Genomic DNA, 5,967 nt, shown 5'->3' on the forward strand with positions numbered 1-5,967 from the left:
AAGGTAAGTAGGTAACACAAGATGGAACCCGAAAGCCGAAAATAGTATTCTAAAATGTTAGTCGGGTTTACCCAAATTACATAAATGTAGACCAAATTTGATTTAACTAAATAATTTAAACCAATTTGAGTTTAAATTAAATTTAAATTCAGTAACTAATAATAAATTTAAACCAAATTTGATTTAACTAAATAAGTTTAAGCCAATTTTGATTTAATAAGCATAATTCTCATTAACATTAAAATCAAGATTAGTAATGGAACACTTCTTTGATTACTTAATAGTGTATACAAAAGTAGTAATCTTGATCAAACAATACTTGATAGTGGATACAAAAAGTAGTAATTTTGATCAAAGACAACTTAAGAACCAGATCTACATATGCTAACACAAAGAACATCTTTGTGGTTGTGAATCATCTCAATAACCAAGACATCCCCAACCTACACTATTGTCTTCAACAAACGTCAGCCAATCAGCCTTCCCCAAATAACGACCTTCAACAACCTTCCATGCCTTCAATTTTCCATCATTCTTAAGTTGAACCTAACAAAACGGTTATAGCATATCACAGATCATGATACGTTAATACCAATATACAACTACCTGCCTGACTTGCACATACCACATGTCCAACAGACTACCAGGCTGGATGTGCTGGGTCCCCCGAGTATCTAAGTCTTAACTCATCACCAGGTACAAGACGTAACTCATTGTCTTCCTGGTGTTAACAATACTTAGGGGCTGTTTGGTAGCCTCTTAATGACCATTCAGATGCTACCTCTTAATGGTTTAAAACCTCTGAATGAATAAGAGGTAACCTCAAATCTGAATGGTTAAGAGGTAACCTCTGAATGGTAAATCATCACATGTAACATTTTTCTACCTTCTCATTGGTAAAATTCTTAATGGTTCCATTAAGAGGTAGCCTCTTAATGACCATTCAGATGCTACCAAATAGCCCCTTGGATTTTTATCAAACTGAACTAATAAACTTACATAGAATATAAAAGGCTTGATGTGGTTGTAAATAATAAAAATAATGAAGCACTTTTGGGACAACAAAATATGCAACGCGCTTCTTGTTAAGACCAATATCCCACCGAATTGTGAGATTGTGTTTACTTTGAGATTCTTTCATCATCTGTCAAGCACAATATCATACATTTCAAATTTAAGTTAACAAAGTTGTACCACCGAGAAAACAATTAAAAGTACAGCTTACTTTATCATAGTCGGCTTCAAGCTTAATAAGTGGGGCGAAAACATTTTGATACTGCAACGACCAAATTATTATATTATTTTTAAAAAATTACAACAATTTTGGAAATATATTTACGTCGAATCTTCTAGCAGCTGCAAGAAATATATCAGGTGATGGCTTGCCTTGCTTAACTTCTAGATCATCTCCCATGACAATATGATGCATCAAAGGAAATATTTCACCATGTCTTTGTGTTTTCAGTGCAAAGTGCCGTTTATGAGTGCTGAAATCACATATACAGTTGGCTGGTTATTCTTTAAACTTTTATGTTGATTTGTTTTTGTCAGAGTAAAATGTCATTTTCATCCGAGGTTTGGCCAGTTTTGCGACTTCCGTTCAAAGGTTTGTTTTTCCGTATTTGGATCCAAAAGATTTGAAATCTTGCCATTTTCATCCGGTTCGTTAACTCCATCCATTTTTCTCTTTTAAATCAGGGGTATTTTCGTCAACTTAAAGGGCAATTCTGTCTAACAGATTCGGTCAGGGGTAATTTGATTGCTTGTACAAAAAATGAAAAATACTGAATTGCCCTTTCAAGTTAGCAAAAAAGATGAAAATACCCCTGACTTAACAAAGAAAAATGGATGGAGTTAACGAACTGGGTGATAATGGCAAGATTTAAAACCTTTTGGATCTAGATATGAAAAAAAAACCTTTGGATAAAAGTCACAAAACTGGCCAAACCTTAGCTGGTCTTTCATCTCTTTGATCTTCTTATCCATTACCCTCTGTTCTTGCGGTTGCACATCATTTCTTTTTGTGACATCATTGTCTCCTTTTGCATCAGGATCTCCTGCTAAAATAATTCATCGTAAAATGATGAATACTCGAAGGAAAGCAGTGATCAATTAACCTTACATACAAATAAGACACGCAAAAGACCAACCATTTCGTTTTGCAATATCATTCTTTTCAGCGAGTTCATCAGACTTAACACCCAAACCTGGGGATCTGTAAACACGCCGTTAAACGGCTGCAAACAAATTTTCTTGTTTTAAAGTATTTATTGTAGCGAAAACGGTTTGATTGTAGTAAGAGTGTAACAAACTAAGTCGACTATTAGTTCAAAGGAACTTATTGTCACATCATAAGTGTAATAACAACTTTTATTTTGTTACAACTTATAAAAATGTATTATGGCTGGATCAGAGTTTTTGCAATCTTTTGTTATAAGTGTAATGTAATACAACCTTTGATAGTATTCTTGTGGGTTGCATACCTGTTTTGTTCGAGGATTTATCGACGAAAAAGCAGTACAGATGGCATTTACTGGAAGATGAATACGATGAGTTGTCGGTGATGATTCTGAAAGAGGATGTGGTGTCCAAACGATGGCAGAGCCTCATGTAAGACCAGCACTAAAACCAACAGCCGCTATGGTTTGACCTTGTTTGACTTTCCCGCTTCTAACAGCTTCGTCTAGTGCCAAGGGTATTGAAGCCGCACTTGTGCTGCCATAATTTGCCAAACTTGTTATCACTCTATCTTTTGGGACTTCTAGTCTTGTTGCTACTCCATCAATGATCTTCTGGTTCGCCTGCACATTAAATTACATTAACACCCTTTTGGATGACGTTTATTACAGCCTGATTCGGTTCAAATGGGTCTTTTATACAAGAAAAAGACGAATGGTTCGGGGGAAAACCTAGAGCTGAACCATTTGTACCCAGTTCATGATTTGTTTCTTTTTTGTTGATTCCGGCATGTAAATGCCTGTTGGGGTGGATTTATAAAATTAAAAAAAAAAGTTGACATTTTGTTATAATATTTAGTAGTGAACGGAAAGTGGAAACCGTCATTTCTAAAATTATAAAAACCCGTTGCAGTCACCATTACAGTGCAAGTCAAAACCAAACAAACTGCCCTCTTTGCTATCACACGCCTACATGAAATGCAAGAAATTAGTAGCTTGCAAACATGCTGTTGAACGAAGGTGGCAAGATGACAGAAAGGATGACGAGTCAAAATTTAAATAGGTTCTACATTCAAAAAGGTCATCTCTTAAGTAGAGTTGAAACGGGCCAGACCCACATATGATTATGATTATAAAAGCAATATTATGACAATAATAATCTGGATCTTTCATCTTTAGATCAAAAGATTCAGGAGACTGTATGCACTAAAAAAGATGTTTGTCGACTTTCAATCCTTTTGACCCATTTCCCATATAACTCATTTTTCTTTTTTGACTTGTTTGAGATAAAAGCAACCCAAATCCCGACCCATACGCCATACTATTTGTAAACGGTTCAAAATTGACGCCTCCATAGTTGAATGATTGAAAACGGTGTAGTACATAGAGGATGATTGCAAAACCAAGAAAAAAGGAACTCCATGTGTTTTAACTATACACTATTTTCCACCATAAACCATATTTTATATTGTAGGCTCCATGATCTTTGCTAATCAGCCGCAGAATAAAAAGTTCTTTATTTATGATTATTTCAATAGTTCTAACGCAAGTTTATGGAGCAAAATCAGTACAAACCACTTATTTATAACTATGAAGAATGTGCAAACAAAAGTGATTTTTACATGAAAAAATTTACTAAGATAATGAAATATACCTGGACAAAAACAGCACCAGCAGCATCACCAAAAAGAATGCATGTCCCTCTATCAATCCAGTCAACATTACGAGATAGCGAATCTGCCCCAATCACAAGTACAGTTTTATAACCACCGCTTGAAAATAAAAGTCAACATGGTCAAACTTACTTCATTTTGACCCATATGGATTACCTAATATCAAAATTTCAAAAAGTTTTAATATTATTTACAGGTGAGATAGAGGATAGTTACTCTAAACAATAACTAAACCAAAGTTGCTTGCCTTTTTTATGATATAAGCCCAATAAATAGACTTTGAAGAAACATAATTATAACAAATGTACCTCGGATAAAACATGAAGCGGCTACAAGCAGCTGTAATGTCAAAAGCTAGGGGATTTCCTTTACCTCCAAGTGCTTTTTGAATCTTAAATACAATCGATATCAGTAAAAAAATTCCAAGCGGCCAGAACCCACCGATTTTCTCCCTCTTTCTAACATTTGCTCGCTCTCTCTTTGCAAACCCATATTTGTTCCAGATCTAGCATCATCTCCAGATATATAATTTCTTTAACACTCCCTACACAAGAGCCAAAACAGACAAGTCAGATATCAAGAATACCTACCTTAAAGTTTCAACTTTCTTACAAACTAACCTCAATACAAAAAACTCTAAAACTACAAGATCATTCACCAAATCCAACAATCAAATCAAAACTCCCACACTCCTAATTCCACAAAGCATACACATCTCAACACCACACAAAACATTGAATTAATACAAACGCACAACACAACAAAATTAGGGTTCTACTTGAAAAAAAATTGGGGATTTTACAAACCCTACCTCGAGAATTGAGCTTGCGCTTCAAGCCGATTAAGATTATGAGTCTTCTGGCGGTTCTTACCAAAATCCTAATCGTTGGCATGTGCTTGAGTCGCCAGAGAGAGAGAGAGAGAGAAAAGGTTGATGAAAAGATCTGGTGAGATGTGAGTTGTGAGAGAGATGAGAGAGAAGGAATAGGAAAGGTGGATCCGTGTGAAAACAAAATCATCCGTCAGATCACGATCCGTGTGAAGAATTGAAAGAAAATGGACGGCTAATGATGGATCCGGGTGAAGGGTAAAAGTTTTGGAGGGTATAATTGGAATTGTAAATTATATTGTGCTTTAGAGGGTTGTACATCATGCTTTAGGGGTGTTTTAAGGGAATTTTTATGACTTTAAGAAGTCCTTTGGATATGCTTTATAAAGTAGTATAGATATAACGAATCGGTTACTAATATCGTTTATTATAATCTTACGGTAATGTGCCAAACTTCGTGTAGACGTTTGAAACAACTATAAATAATTGTATTTATTTATAAAAAAATTCGAATTCTTGATGTTTAAAATAAATATAAATAATTATATTTATTTTGTACGGTTTTCAAATACTAAACTTTTGGAATATAAATTCCAAATTCCGACGTTTGGAGTAAATATAAATCATCATATTTATTTTATAAAGATTTCCGAATGTTAGTTGTTTGGAAATATATATAAATAACATTTATTTCATAAAAGTTTTCGAGTTCTAAACGTTTTGAAATGAATATAAATAATTATAATTATTTTATATAAGTTCTCGGGTTTCGTTAACTAATAACTCGTGTGTGTCGAAATGTTATACATTCGTTTTTGTTAGTTATAAAATGTCGCCCAAATAAATATACATTTATATTTATTTTATAAAAAAAAACTTGAACCTCAATAGGTGTCGTTTTTAGAATATAAAATTACATGTCGTATTACAGATTTTTACGAAAAACGGGCAGAGTTTCCTCTGTTTTTGGACGATCCCGACAACGCAAGTTGTCGATATATTTTCAAAACACAACAATAATTCAACAATATTATATATAACTTTCGTAAAGTTGTCAAATACTAACTCGATATATGACTTATATACAAATTTCGTTACGATACTACGGTTTGAGCTCGGTTCGCGCTAATTAAAACGAGACTAATGTATATATAAAAGTTTAACGCGTCGTTAAAACTTTACCAATTCTAGCGTCGACTAGTTGACCGGGTTTGACCTGAGTTGACTGAGTTGACCAGGTTTGACCCGAACCCGAAAATTGACCCGAAACGGATGTTGACCTGCCTTG

The 5,967-nt window shown here is 34.2% G+C and overlaps 1 long non-coding RNA gene across 6 annotated transcripts; it reads right to left on the reverse strand.

Moving 5' to 3' along the window:
- Positions 1-250: 250 nt before the first annotated feature.
- Positions 251-4,816, reverse strand: LOC110897454. 6 transcript variants are annotated; one of them, XR_004876048.1, is made up of 7 exons: positions 4,662-4,816; positions 4,159-4,394; positions 3,832-3,914; positions 2,484-2,801; positions 1,226-2,057; positions 626-1,144; positions 251-546 (listed from the first exon to the last, which is right to left on the reverse strand). It is a non-coding gene; the product is annotated as an uncharacterized LOC110897454 (long non-coding RNA). The 6 variants fall into 6 exon arrangements; XR_002568666.2 differs by having other exon boundaries at positions 305-546; positions 1,000-1,144; XR_004876046.1 differs by having other exon boundaries at positions 251-1,144.
- Positions 4,817-5,967: the final 1,151 nt, after the last annotated feature.

The sequence above is a fragment of the Helianthus annuus genome, chromosome 13, assembly GCF_002127325.2.
Source record: "Helianthus annuus cultivar XRQ/B chromosome 13, HanXRQr2.0-SUNRISE, whole genome shotgun sequence".
In the NCBI taxonomy this organism is placed as follows: domain Eukaryota; kingdom Viridiplantae; phylum Streptophyta; class Magnoliopsida; order Asterales; family Asteraceae; genus Helianthus; species Helianthus annuus.